The sequence below is a fragment of the Tamandua tetradactyla genome, chromosome 7, assembly GCF_023851605.1.
Source record: "Tamandua tetradactyla isolate mTamTet1 chromosome 7, mTamTet1.pri, whole genome shotgun sequence".
In the NCBI taxonomy this organism is placed as follows: Eukaryota; Metazoa; Chordata; class Mammalia; order Pilosa; family Myrmecophagidae; genus Tamandua; species Tamandua tetradactyla.
Genome location: NC_135333.1, coordinates 4,215,818 through 4,231,322, shown reverse-complemented (window position 1 = coordinate 4,231,322; position 15,505 = coordinate 4,215,818). Strand labels below are relative to the sequence as shown.

At 41.5% G+C, this 15,505-nt stretch overlaps 1 pseudogene; it reads right to left on the bottom strand.

The window, feature by feature from the left end:
* Positions 1 to 2,627: 2,627 nt before the first annotated feature.
* Positions 2,628 to 3,363, bottom strand: LOC143689450 (5'-AMP-activated protein kinase subunit gamma-1 pseudogene; annotated as a pseudogene).
* Between the last annotated feature and the right edge of the window lie 12,142 nt (positions 3,364 to 15,505).

Sequence of the window (15,505 nt, the reverse complement as noted above, 5' to 3'; positions counted from 1 at the left end):
GGAGAAAGAAATCACCCCGGGGAAAGTTGTTGGAACCCAGGGGCCTGGAGAGAAGACCAGCAGAGACCATCCTGTGCCTTCCACGTAAGAAAGAACCTCAGTGGAAAGTTAGCTGCCTTTCCTCTGAAGAACCAACAAAATAAATCCCCTTTTATTAAAAGCCAATCCATCTCTGGTGTGTTGCATTCCGGCAGCTAGCAAACTAGAACAGATAACCCAATTTTCAATGTATTCACTGAGGAAGTAAAAATTTCTAATTTACTAAGAATTATTTTTATTAAAATTGGTCATCACTTATTATTTTACTGAATGCTTTTTTAACATCCAACAAAAGGATCCTGTTTTTCACCTTTTATTTACTGTTATAATGAAGTACACAAATAGACTTCCTAAAACCAAATCATTCTTGCATTTTGGGATTGACCTTAATTATCCCTGGTATATTATTCTTGTTAATAAACTACTGGGTTTGATTTACTACTCTTTTTTTTTTTTTTGGAGGCTCCTGTCATTTTAATTAGATCTGTCATGAAAAGCAAAAGCCTCTACTAACCATTCTGCCCCCATTCTCCACCTAACCCCAGCTGCCTTCACAGGACAACGGCAGAGGAACCCATGGTCCCTCCTCGTTATGATCCTCCCCACTCCCATCATGGGAAGAAATGCCACTATATGGACTCAGCCACCCCCAAACAACATGAAACAGGATGAATAAAAATAGCTTCACGCAGAGCTTTGTCGTGCTTTTATCTTAGGGTGGAGAAAGGGGCAGGGGAAGAAGCAAGAGTTGGGGAGATCTGGGGATTGCTTAGAGATGAGAATTATCCTGATGGGCACAGAACCCATCGCTTACCCAGAAAGGGTATCATGACTAAGAGGATAAAGGCTAGGACACAGCAGGCTGAAAGTTTTTCTCAAGTGTATGTGTGAGGGTGAGGGCAGCTGTGCCAGTTTGAATCTGTGGTAGACCCCAGAAAAGTCCAGTTCTTTGGTTCTTATTCAATATTGCTGGGAGAGAGCTTTTTGATTGTTTCCATGGAGATGTGACCCACCCAGTTGTGGGTGGTAACTTTTGACTAGGAAACCAACAAGAGTGTTGTGGGATCTGTATAAACGGAACTACTGCCAGTCTGGACTAAGAGAGGCAGAAAAGGAGACACATTGGAGGGAAAAAAACTTCAGAGGCAGAACTGTGTAAGCTAAGGTCTGAAGTCAAGACACCTTGATAGGAGAGCGTACCCACACAAGCAATTGGAGAGAGTGAGCTTTCCCTGAAGGCAGAGGCAAAGTCTCTGGTGGGCCTTCCACCTCCTTGCAGTGGAAGAGTGGTGCCGCCTCAGGTCTTGGAGAGGGTGGAGCACATTTCTTGGGCATTGGGGAGAGCCTGGCTGCCACCACATGGAGGGGTTGAGCATGTGCCCTGGAGATGGCAGAGAGCTTGGGTGTGGCCCTGATGCTTGGAGAGGGTGGAGCCAAGAAAAAGGTGGTCTCCCCAGTGTCCCCCATTCGAGAGAGGCAGGCTGCTGCATAGGCCCTTGGAAAGGGTGGGACTGCAGCTTTCAAAAGCCCTGAAGATAAAAGACTCTCAGACTTTGAAATCTAATGGAGTTTGCCCTGCAGGTTTTCAAGACTGCTTGGGTCCTGTGACTCCCGTGTTCCTTTCTCCCTTTGGAAATGGGTATACATATCCTATGACTGTTCCTACTTTGTATGTGGGCAGCAAATAACTTGTTCTGAGTTTTACAGGTCTAGAACTGGAGGAGAATTTTACCTTAGGACAGACCATGCCTGTGGCTGATTTTGATAAAATTTTATACTGTTTCTGACTTTGTATTGTATTTGTATTGCTACTAAAATGGTTTAGGTTTCCTGATATTGTTATGGAATGAATATATTTTGCATTTGGAAAGAACATATCTTTTTGGGGTCCAAAGGGTGGAATATGCCAGTTGGAGTCTGCTGTGTAACCCAGAAAAGCCAAATTCTTTGGTTCCCATTCAATATTGCTGGGTGGGAGCTTTTTGATTTTCTTCCATTGAGATGTGACCCACCAAATTGTGGGTGGTAAGTTTTGATTAGCTGGTTTCCATGGAGATATGTCTCTACCCATTCAAGGTGGGGTTGCTTACTGGAGCCCTTTAGGAGGGAACCATTTTGGAAAAAGCTCTTGAGCTCACACAGCCAGAGACCTTTGGAGATGAAGAAGGAAAATGCCTCTGGGGGAGCCTCCTGAAACAAGAGGCCGGGAGAGAAAGCTAGCAGATGTTGTCATGTGCCCTCACAGCTGAGAGAGAAACCCCAAACTTCATCGGCCTTTCTTGAGTGATGGTAACCTCTTGTTGGTGCTTTAATTTGGAGGTTTTCATGGCCTTAGAACTGTAAACTTGCAACTTATCATATTCCCCTTTTTAAAAGCTGTTCTGTTTCTGGTATATCGCATTCTGGCAGCTTTCAAACTAGAACAGCAGCTAAAGCTCCATTCTCCTCCCCCGCCCCATTCCTCCCCAAGCTCCCAAGTAGAAGACTAGGGGGCTCCTGAGCAGGGACTGAGTCACAATTCTCCAAAGCTTTCATCTGCGATTCCAGCAGAGCACACCCCCTGGTGCCGCCTGATCCCTTCCACTAGCTCAGGGCTGCTTCTCTCCCCCTGTGAGCACCAGGGGCTGCAGAATGTCAGACAGTGACACCATTCCCTTGACCACATCATTCTCATTCACCACCACAAGTCGATGAACCACTGCTTCCACCAGCCTGTTGATGACAGTTTCCAGAGTCTCACGCAGATAGCACTTGAGGACACCCTCAAAGTAGGGGGACCCATGTTGCAGGGCTTTAGTTACAGAAACATCTAGGTTGTTATAGGCCTTTTCTGCTGACAGATTGATAACATCCGACTTGGAGTAGGTGCCAATCTGTAGCTTTTCCAGAGACGCAGATTTGAACTCTGGCTTGGGAAACTCGGTGATGAACCATTTAAGGAACTTGAGGACGCACTTGTGGGTGAGGATGTACACGGTGTGGCCTGATTCCGGGTCAGTAACTGGCAGTCTGGGGCTCTTGTTTCAAATTAATAAAGATACCGCATCAAACAAGCTGACATTAGGAGAAATGCAGACAAGTGGTTTAAAGGCATCCTGGAGGTACACCTCTCTCCAAGTCTCTGTCTTGTGTTCTTGTAGCTCGTAGATCTGTACTTCACATGCAAAAAAGTATCAAATACAACCAGTTTGGAGCTTGTGGGAATCAGGTCATAGCAGCAATGAGACTCATGAAGGAAGTTTACACACTATTGTGGGATTCTCAGGGGTCCTGAGGATGCTCATTCTTCAGAGCTGGGGAGCTGTCCGAAGTGACCGACTCCATCACGAGAGGGACCGGCTTGGTTCGTTCTCTTTAGGAAGCTTGCTCAACGATCGATTTGCTCATCCTTTAATTAGGAATTTTACATCTATATTTCTAAGAGAGTTCCCTAAAGTTTTCTCACAGGCCAGCTTTGCTAGGTTTTGGTGGCACTGGTGAGATTTAGGTAGTTGGTCTCTTTCTACTTTTCAGGTCCATTCAAACCTTGTCATCTCTTGACCTATGAGGAGAGGTTTTGGTCTACATCCCCACCATCTGGAAGACAAGAGAAATGCTACCCACTGTAATTCAGTGTTAACTGGTAGCATTTGACATGGTTTAGAATCAAGACGCAAAAGGTCCTGGGGCCCAGAAAAATTAACTCACCCAAGGTCAGGATTTTAAACTGCTTTGGCCATTCTTAAACCAGAAGTCATCTTATTTCTTAGCATCACATTTCTGGCTACCATTTATTCAGCCATTATCATTATCAAACTCTGTATTAACAGGTAATTTATATTTATAGGCTGATTACCAAACAAGAATTTGTTAACTCCTAAGGTATACTGGCTGCTCAACTGAATGAATATAAAATGCAAACATGAGAATTGTTAGTTAATCTTATCTGGGGATCTTTAGTAGCTGGGCCAGCCCCACTGGCTGCAAGTGCTTTAATGAACACACTGCAGACCAGGCATCACCGACACAATAGCAAACATCTTCAGTGCCTCCCTGCTCTTCGCAATTGAGCGCCTGTTTGGCAGCAGCCTAATTTAATTAGAAGCATGTATCCACTCAAGGATCCTTGTGTGACGGACTGGAACTTTAATTGGTAGAATTCAGCTGAAGCCAGGAGTGCCTTTTCACCTACCGCCGTGACCAGTTCCCCGGTACAGAAGAGGGGATTCCAGGATGGAAGGGCAGACGGAGGAGGAGGAGTAGTTCATGCCCCTTTAGAGTTGCCTTTGTCTCCTAAGGCTGCTACAACCATTGACCACAAACTGGGTGACTTAAAACAAGAGAAATTGATTCCCAGTTCTGGAGGCTGAAACTCTGAAATTGACCAGGGCCATACGCTCTCGGAAGCCTCCAGGGGAAGATTCTTCCTGCCTCTTTCAACTTGCGTGCTCCTTAGCTTGTGGGCACTTCACTCCAATCTTCATCTCTGTCCTCCCTCTGTGTCTGTGTCTCTGTTTTCAAATAACTCTCTTAACAGGACACCAGTCACCTTGGACCTAGGTCTGCCTTCATCCAGTAGGACTCATCCAGCCTTAAACCATGACAACTTCTAAGGCCCGGTTTCCAAATAGGATCACTACCAGTGATAGAACTTGCTTTCAATTAAATGACTCCGATTTAAATTTCAATCACTTACTTTGGATATTATGAGTGTGCATGTGCTTGTACTTGATAAATGATAGGAGTCAACCAATATCTGATTCAAAAAATAATTTCACTGAGAAGGGCCGGGAAGTTCATTACATCCCTTTAAAACAATGAAGGCAAGGAATTAGTCCCAAGGGAAATCTTCGTTAGACAACCTGTCCCAAAGTAATACTTCCCCCTGAAATACAGTTGCTTTAAAACAAAACAAAGAGGGCGGGCCACGGTGGCTCAGCAGGCAAGAATGCCTGGGTTCGATTTCTGGTGCCTGCCCATGTTAAAAAAAAACAAAAAACAAAAACAAAACAAAGAAACAAAAACAGGGAAATTCATTCTACCTATACCTGCTTTATTTCGCCCCCTGGTGGATTGTTCTTGTCATTACCGCAGGCAGAAATCCCTCTGAATGCTACATAGGGGCCCTTGAATACGACAGAAGGAGGCTGGGTCAAAAGCTTTGGAGATAGTAAGCACTAAATAGATTATGGCGGCACCCTGTCTCCAGATAATAAACATCAATATGTTGAGCTAAAAGGGAAGTAAAAGGAATTCTAACAAAGATCTTATTTTTCAAAAAATCATGATGACAACTTTGCATTTGGGGGTAAGGGGACTGGCAAAAGTAAATTTGTTCTCCCGAAACTTGTTTTTGGTGTGCCTGGATGACCTAGTGGTGGCTTATCGCTTCCTCACTATCTGCTGCTGCAAGACATGAATGTTTCCTGCCCAGACCTGGAATCAGTGATTCTCCTGGAAGCCCTGGTTTATTTTAATGAACTAGGGGAACCCATTAGTAGGTTGGCCACTGAAATAGGAAATATGTGTAAAACAGACAGGCAGGTAAATGGGTACATAAAATTCTTCTTGACAATGATGTGAATGAACCTGTGGGATATTTAGTGAGGCAAAATAAGTCAGAAATGAAAGAAATAATTATGGTATGGTCTCTTTTAGAAAATGCTTATAAGAAAACAGGGGCCTAGTCTGTAAGCTTTTATAGCAGACACATGCGGTCCAGAGTGGTGATTATTACTTCCGGATTTTGAAAGGCTGTTTTATATATCTTACGTATCTACAAGATGGTATTTAGAGATAAGAACGAAGCCAGTCAGATCAGGATTAAAGTAATTCAGAACACACAGGTAAGAAAGACATTGTCTATTCTTCGAGACCAAAGGAAGAAAGGTTTATTTTTTTCCAGAACCTAATTTTTCTGTAGCACATAATCTAACTCAACCTATCTGTATAGCTCATTTGAACAAGCGAAACACAGGGAGCCCAGAATAAGAACGAGGGCCTTTAATCCTATACAGCTTAATATAATGCCTGGATACATTCTAGAATACATTAAGCAGATAATCAAAAAGTATTGGCAAAGTCCCTTGAGGGGTGGGAGAAAAAATACAGAACTATTAAACTTTTCCACTAGGGAATCCCCTGATACTGTTAAGCATCAAAGACATCTAAATCACTAGGCCAAGCCCTTGATTTTGAGGCTTACTACTCTTGTGAAGCTTATGTAGGTGGCAGAGAACCTTGGACTACCTATAGGTATGCCCGAGAGGACCTCTTTGGTTGCTCTGATGTGGCCTCACCCTCTCTAAGCCAACTCTGAAAATGAATAATTGCCTTCCCTACATGGGACATGACATCCAGGGGTGAAAGTCTCCCTGGCGATGTGGGAGATGACTCCCAGGAATGAGTTCAGCCCTGGCACTGGATCAACAATTCCATCCTGACCAAAAGTGGGAAAAGAAGTGGAACAAATAAGGTATCAATGGCTGAGAGAGTTCAAATCGAGATGAGAGGCTACTCTGGGGGTCAGTCTTAGGCATGCTTCAGTTAGACCTTGCTACCTATCATAACGTGCCAACCCCCACCCAGGACCATTCCAGTCAATCCTAAAGAACACCAAGGGCAATGTATAAGGTTGCACAAGGGTTCCATGCACTAGTGAAACATTCCAGAAACCCACAACCTCCAGATGGGTCCCTGGACCAGATGAGTCCTGAAACCTAGAGGGCCCAGCCTCTCCAGAGCATCAGATAGTTCTATCTCCCTACCCCATATTAGTGACAGACCCTTCCAACATGAAAAAGTCAGAATGGTCACAGCCCAAACACCCTTAAGAGAGGAATAGAAAGATCAAAGGAGAACGTAGGGTTTAACAAATGAATATGATTGCTGAATCATTAAATTGATATTTCTTTTGGTCCCTGATATCTTGGAGCAGCTAGAAATAAAGATCTAGAATTGTAGAATTGTGGCCCATTCCTCTGAAATCTGTTCTACAACTACCTGTGCTATGCTTTGAACTTTATTGCTTTTTTGTATATATGTTATTTTTCATAAAAAAGGAAAAAAAGTCAACTGGGATGATAAAAAAATATTTATTCCTTCTAGCCTCCAATATTCTGGAGCAGCTAGAAGGAAAAATTGGAGAGGATCTTACAGTAACCCATGACAACTCTTGGATCTGTGCTGTAACTACTTGTTAAAGAGTGCTTTGAAAACTATTGCTTTTTTATTTCTTTGCTTTGTGTGCACGTTATATCATACAATAAAAAAAGTTAAAAAAATTCATTTGGAATGTTTTCCCATATGAGTCATAAAAAAAAATTTCTTCTTTAGTTCATAACTCCAATTTGAGTCCAAGACTTTAGGGTTTTCTGCTTATTTCCTCTCTATCACGCTGATCTTTCTGAAATGAATTGTGTCCCCCCATAAGATATGTCCAAGCCCTATATCCCAGCCCCATGAACATGACCTTCTTTGGAAATAAGGTTATTTCAGAGGGAATTAGTTAAACTGAGGTTATACTGGGGTAGAGTGGGACCTTCATCCAATCTGACAGGAGTCCTTATAAGAAGAGGAGAGGAGAGCAGACACAGAGGTCAAGACACAGCCAGGAAGGTCACACGATGACTGACAAAGACTGAAATGCTACAAGCCGAGGTGTGCCAAGGATTTCTGGCAGACACCAGAAGCTAGGGGAGGAAAGGGAGATGGGTTTAAGAGGGAGCATGGCCTTGATTTTGAACTTCCAGCCTCCAGAACTGGGGGACGTAACCTTCTGTTATTTAACCCACCTGTTTTGTGGTGACACATTAGAACAGAGTTACACACTATAAATCCCCCTCTGAGCTCTGCCCCCTTAGGCTAATCTTTGCCACCAGCCCTGACGTCAAGATCTCTGCAACATTGGTCGTCTGAAGCTCATTTTCTACAAGAATCCTTGGGAAGAGTTCTTTGAGGTTTTGAATATGTATAAGAGTCTGTGCCCTATACAATTGAAACAAAAGTTTTAGCTCACGCTTTCTTTCTTAGAGTAAATTAAATTTGTCATTTCACTTCCTTGGAAGTAGGGAACTGCTGTAGAGAAGTAGATGATAATCTAATTTCCTTTCCCTTATAGATCACGTGCTCTTTTTTTTATCCCTAATGCTCACAGGATCTTTGATCTCTTCATAAACCATGAACTCCCATAATTTTATGAGAAAATATCTTGATTTGTCGTTCTATGGTCATTATTCTCAGATACATGGTTTATTAATATGTAGTTTTCATTTTTCTGTATTTCAGGAAAGCTTTCTCGAATTACAACTTTCAGTATTTGCTCTGTTCTACTGCTTTGTTTGTTTGCATCCCCCTAAAGAACTCTTATTAGCCACATACTTGATCTTTTTTGCTCATCTCCATTATTTGTCATCTTCTCTCAAATCCTTTTTATATCTTTATTTCTCTTTGAACTATAAAAAAGTTTTCTCTTCTTTACCTTCTATTTTTCTTAAGGTATTATGTTATGCTTATTTGCTTTTATGCTCCGTCTAATCTAATTTTTTAACTTTTTTATTGTATAATATACATACAAAGCAAAGAAATAAAAAAGCAGTAATTTTCAAAGCACTCTTCCACAAGTAGTTACAGGACAGAGCCCAGAGTTTGTAATGGGCTACCATATCATTGTCTCAGATTTTTCTTTCTAGTTCCTCCAGAATACAGGAGGCTAGAGGGCTTAAGTACTTCTTTATCATCACAATTGACTTTTTCCCCCTTCTTTTTTTGTGAACAATAGCATATATACAAAAAAGCTATAAATTTCAAAGCACAGCACCACAATTAGTTGTAGAACATATTTTGGCATGTGTTACAATTTCACAATTGTACAACTTTTACTTCTAGCTGCTCTAAAATCCTGGAGACTAAAAGAGATATCAATTTAATGACTCAGCATTCATTTTCATTTGTTAAGTCCTGTCTTCTATGTATAATTCCACCATACCTTTGATCTTTCCATATCTCTTTTTGGGGTTGTTTGGGTTTTGGCAATTCTAAATTTTTTATACTGGAAGAGTCTGTCACTAATATGGGGTAGGAAGATGGAACTATCTGATGTTCTGGAGAGGCTGCGCTAGGTTTCAGGACTTATCTGGACCAGGGACCCATTTGGAGGTTGTAGGTTTCTGGGAAGTTACTCTAGTGCCTGGAAACCTTGTGGAATCTTACATATTGACTTCGGTGTTCTTTGGGATCGGCTGGAATGGTCCTGGTTGGGGGTTGGCAGGTTATGACAGGTAGCAAGGTCTACCTGAGGCTTGCGTAAGACCAACCTCCAGAGGAGCCTCCCGACTCTATCTGAACTCTCTCTGCCACTGATACTCTTCTAATCTAATTTTAATTTTTGAAATTATTTTTCTTTTATTTCTAATTCTTCCCTGAGTTCTGTCACTCATTTCTGAATTCTACTCATTCCAATTTTTTTTCATATAGGATATAATTCTCTATTTTGAAATGTTAGATTCAAAAAAAATGTTAGTTTTGTTTGTGGGAACACCTTTCTTTCACTCTTTCATTGTATAGGGCTAATATTCTGCTCCTTAACCTCTTTTTACTTATAATAACTTTGTATGGGATTTGACTTCACTATTTTTCTGTTGTTCATTTTATGTGAAATTAGTTTTCCTGAATTTTCAGAATGAGGAAGAATTCAGGAAAGCTTTTTTCCAGGTCCACAGGGCTCCCCCTTCAGTTGGTTTGTATAGAGTTTACAAATACGGAAGCTTGCTCTCTGGGGTTTCTGAGATTTCCTGGTTGTCCCCCTCCCCTGCTTTAATGTGAACTCCTATTTTCTTCCTCCCGGTTGTCCCCATCCTGCTCAGTCCTCTGCAGTCTCTCCTGTGGGCCCTGCCCGAGAAGGGAGCCCTGGGGGTCATTTCAAGAGTCTATGGGGCTCAGTGGCTCCAGTCCTTTCAGTCCTTCTTGCCCTGGGCATTGACGCTGCTACTCTCAAACCTGCCTGTTCTCTCCGGTGACTACCTGTTGGCTACTTTGGGGTTTTCCTGTTCTCAGGTTCATCAGTCACTGCCCTATTGTCTCTTTCTTTCCTGGACAGATTCTAGTACCAGACAGGAACTTGGCTTGTTAGTAGTTTGGCTCCACTGCCTGTATTTTGGATACATGGGTGTATCTTTTTATTTAGCTTTTCTATGAACATCTATGGGTTTTTGCTTTTACTGTCTAGTACATTATTTTAATGAAGAGAAACAGAGGGACTGAAAAACTCTGATACCCCTGCTGCTATGTTTCCAAAACGCATTCTGTACTTGGCTAACTTTTCAATAGCCAAAGATAGATTTCAATTTGATATCTGTTGGATACATTCTGATAAGTTTATCTAATGAAGTAAGATATGGGAAGGGAAAAGGGATGAGAAAGAAAGGGGTCAAGCGTTTAAAAATATCTTAGGATCAAAGAGATATCACTTATGTATACCAGGGACAAAAGTGGAAAAGGTCCAGATACACAGACCTGCTAATATGCATGGGATATTAATACAGTGTTGGCTGGAGAGAGATGCACAGAGAAAGATAAGGTCACCTGGTGCTGATATGGTTTGAACTGTGTCCCCCACAAAGATGCATTATAGTCCTAACCTCAATTCCCAAGAATGTGACCTTTCGATCATCGCCGATAGAATTAATTAAGGGAAGAGAGGTGGAGTAGGGTGGGACCCTACTCCAATATGACTGGCATCCTTAAAAGAAGAGGAAAAAAGCCACAGGCAGACAGAGGGGAGAACATCATGCGACGTTGAAGATGGAGACTAAAGTGATGCAGCTTCAAGTCAAGGAACACCCAAATTTGATGACAAACCACCAGAAGCCAGGAAGCAGTAAGGAAGGCTTCTCCCCTATGAGGTTACAGAGGCTGCACAGCCCTGCTGGCACTCTGATCTTGGACTTCTGGCTTCCGAAACTGAGACAATATATATATCTGTTGCTTTAAGCCATCAAATTATTGGTAATTTGTTATAGCAGCCTTAGGAAATCCCTGGCCTTTCTACAACAGTTTAAAAACCCAAACCACTCTTCCCTACAATTTGGGTTACCAAATTAGGCTAGATTTATATCTATATATATATAGAACCTCCCCCTCCCAAATAGGTTGCTTTTTTGGAATGAGCTTACATCTCATACATATTCTGCCTGAGGAAGTGTAGGGGTTACCCATTATATTGAAACAAGCTTTAAATGAAGACATTAGATGAATATTTAGTGGATCAATCCCAGTTCTTTCTGTTGAAATTCTTATTTCCCTAGACCTTGTTATTTTGAACCTTAAGTTTGGGTGACCAAAGGACTCTTAAAGGGGAGTTTCACTTCCTGTTCCAAGGGCCCAAATCCACGGATCAGGATGTAAGTAAATCACCCCAAAGCCCTAGAACTTTCTATGACAAAGACTCTTGTTCCCTCCTGGAAGAACTAGCACTAGGCACCTTTCTGGGGAAAAGATATACTTATAGCAAGTATTTACCATTAACCCTGCAGGCAGGATCTGGTCTCCAGGCAGCACCCAGTCAGCCTGAAATCGGCCTGTTCTGTGTAGTTGCAACATACGTTGAGCAACAAAATAAAAAATACTCAATTATTTACATTTTTAGGGGTTTCTATCTTTATTGGGCTTGCATCCTATAGGAAAACTCACAACATTATGCATTCATAAAAGAAGGCTATTCTGAATTCCGGAGAAGATGGCGGCTTAGTAAGACGCGCGGGTCTTAGTTCCTCCTCCAGAAAAGCAACTAAAGAAATAGAAACAATATGAAACAGCTCCCAGAGTCACGACAGAGACCAAAAAGACAGCGTACCCCATTCTGGAACAGCTGAACGGGCAGGGAGAATCTGCTGCGGTGAGATACCCGAGGGGCGCGCGTTTTCCCGGCCGGGGCGGCTGGCGACTGGGGTCCCCTCCACGCACGTGGCTCCCCGGTCTGACTGGGAACGTTGGATAGCGGGGCCCTCCCGTCACGCTTGGCGTTTCGGGCCAGCTGGGCAATTAGGACCGGCACTCTCCCAAGCCGCGGCGGCCAGCGACCCCCCCTCCACGCGTGGTTTCCCGGGCCAACTGCCGTGCAGACAGACAAGCGCCACGAGCACCACCTACTGGGCAGGAAAAGAAAAACAGAACCCAGAGATTTCACAGAAAAACCTTTCAACCAGCTGGGTCCCACACCCAGGGAAATCTGATCAAATGCCCAGACACCAGCAGAAAATAATGGATGACGCTCGGAAAATTGAAGATATGGCCCAGTCAAAGGAACAAACCAATAGTTCAAATGAGATACAGGAGCTGAGACAACTAATGCTGAATATACGAACAGAAATGGAAAAACTCTTCAAAAACCAAATCAATAAATTGAGGGAGGACATGAAGAAGACATGGGCTGAACAAAAAGAAGAAATAGAAAATCTGAAAAAACAAATCACAGAACTTATGGGAGTGAAGGACAAAGAAGAAAAAATGGAAAAAACAAGGGATACCTACAATGGTAGATCTAAAGAGACAGAAGCTACAATCAGTGAACTGGAGGATGGAACATCTGAATTCCAAAAAGAAACAGAAACTATAGGGAAAAGAATGGAAAAACTTGAGCAGGGGATCAGGGAACTGAATGACAATATGAAGTGCACAAATATACGTGTTGTGGGTGTCCCAGAAGGAGAAGAGAAGGGAAAAGGAGGAGAAAAACTAATGGAAGAAATTATCACTGAAAATTTCCCAACTCTTATGAAAGACCTAAATTTGCAGATCCAAGAAGTGCAGCACACCCCAAAGAGAATAGACCCAAATAGGCGTTCTCCAAGACACTTACTAGTTAGAATGTCAGAGGTCAAAGAGAAAGAGAGGATCTTGAAAGCAGCAAGAGAAAAACAATCTGTCACATACAAGGGAAACCCAATAAGACTATGTGTAGATTTCTCAGCAGAAACCATGGAAGCTAGAAGACAGTGGGATGATATATTTAAATTACTAAAAGAGAAAAACTGCCAACCAAGACTCCTATATCCAGCAAAATTGTCCTTCAAAAATGAAGGAGAAATTAAAACATTTATAGACAAAAAGTCACTGAGAGAATTTGTGACCAAGAGACCAGCTCTGCAAGAAATACTAAAGGGAGCACTAGAGTCAGATACGAAAAGACAGAAGAGAGAGGTATGGAGTAAAGTGTAGAAAGAAGGAAAATCAGATATGATATATATAATACAAAAGCCAAAATGGTAGAGGAAAATATTATCCAAACAGTAATAATACTAAAAGTTAATGGACTGAATTTCCCAATCAAAAGACATAGAATGGCAGAATGGATTACGACCCAGCAATACCACTGCTAGGTATCTACTCAAAGGACTTAAGGGCAAAGACACAGATGGACATTTGCACGCCAGTGTTTATAGCAGCATTATCTACAATTGCAAAGAGATGGAAACAGCCAAAATGTTCATCAACAGACGAGTGGCTAAACAAACTGTGGCGTATACCTACGATGGAATATTATGCAGCTTTAAGACAGACTAAACTTATGAAGCATGTAATAACATGGATGGACCTAAAGAACATTATGCTGAGTGAGTCTAGCCAAAAACTAAAGGACAAATACTGTAAGGTCCCACTGATGTGAACCGACATTCGAGAATCAGCTTGGAATATATCATTGGTAACAGAGACCAGCAGGAGTTAGAAACAGGGTAAGATAATGGGTAATTGGAGCTGAAGGGATACAGACTGTGCAACAGGACTAGATACAAAAACTCAAAAATGGACAGCACAATAATACCTAAATGTAATGTAACTAGGTTGGAACACTGAATGAAGCTGCACCTGAAATATGGTTTTTTGTTTGTTTGTTTGTGTGTTTGTATCTTTTGTTTTTGTTTTTTTTCTTTTTCCTTTTTATATATATATATATATTATTAGTATTATTATTTTAATTCTCTTCTCTATATTGGCATTCTATATCTTTTTCTGCTGTTTTGCTAGTACTTTTCCTAAATCGATGCAAATGTACTGGGAAATGATGATCATGCATCTATGTGATGAAACTAAGAATTACTGAGTGCATTTGTAGAGTGGAATGATTTCTAAATGTTGTGTTAATTTCTTTTCTTTTTTTTGATTAATAAAAAAAAAAGTTAAAAAAAAAAGAAGGCTATTCCTAATTCCATTTGATTTGTCCAATTACATGTGAGGCAGCTTGCATTCGTTTTACAGTACCAATAATAAGAAAATAGCTCTCAGGGATTTTTTTTTTTAAGGGAAGGAAGAAAAGGGCCTATGAAGCAGATATCCTGAAATTCACAGAATCACAGACAACTTTTTGGTTATTTGAGGAATTCATCAGGGATGAATCAGGGATGACCTGACGAATGTGAGAACAGATGTTAGAATATTCTTGGGACCAAATTACTTTGCTGAAAGCATTCATCTAAATGTCACAGTTACAGTATCACCACCACTGAAACATCCCCAAACAGTCAGGAGTCCCATCACCAAGCTCTAAAACCATTACTACATCTTTAATGACCCATAACAACTAAAAATGTCAGTGCAGTAAAGAAAGTTTAGTACCCAGACTGGACTTTAGGGAACAAAGAATCTTAGAAGCTTGGAATTAGAAGGTTACTTTGCCCAATTTCCTACCTCATATTGGAATCCTGAAATAAAAGGTCAAATAGGTGATTAACCAGCCTTTGCTAGAATAGTAGCAGAAATGGAAACTGCTTCAGAACTTGATTCTAGGCCCCCTTCCCTTTCCTATCTTTACTCATCCTTATATGGTTTCATCTATTCCATGGCTTAAAATACCATTTATATGCTGATGACTTCTAAATGTGTATCCCCTAAATAGATATTCCCAGCCTGGAACTTTTCCCTCAAGACCAGGATAGTTGCTGTTTATTGGACATCTCCTACTGGATGACTAAACATCTTAAACTTAACATGTATTAAACAGAACTATTGATTCTTTGCTCCCACCCACCTCCTACATCCAACTCATGTCCCTGCATGTAAATAGCACCAGTCTCCATCCAGTTACTCAAGCTAGGACCCTAGAGGCCTACTTGATTTTTTTTTTCTTACCTCCCTCCCATTCAGGCTGTGGTAGTTTGGATCTGCACATACCCCAGAGAACATGCTCTAAAATCTAATCCATTGCTTTGGTCCTGAAATAACTGTAAGTAGGACCTTTTGGTAAGGTTACTTCAGTTAAGGCACAGCCCCATCCAATCAGGATGGGTTCTAATCCTATTACTGGAGTCCTTTATAAGAGAATGAAATTCAGAAAGAAAGAGAGAAAGCCACAGGAAGCAAGAAGCTGAAATTCAATGAAACCAGAAGTTAAAGGTGTGCCTTGCCATGAAACAGAAGAGCCAAGGATCACCAGCAGCCAGCCCTAGAATGCTGGTCTTCAGGAAGAAAACACTGCCTTGATTTGAACTTTCTT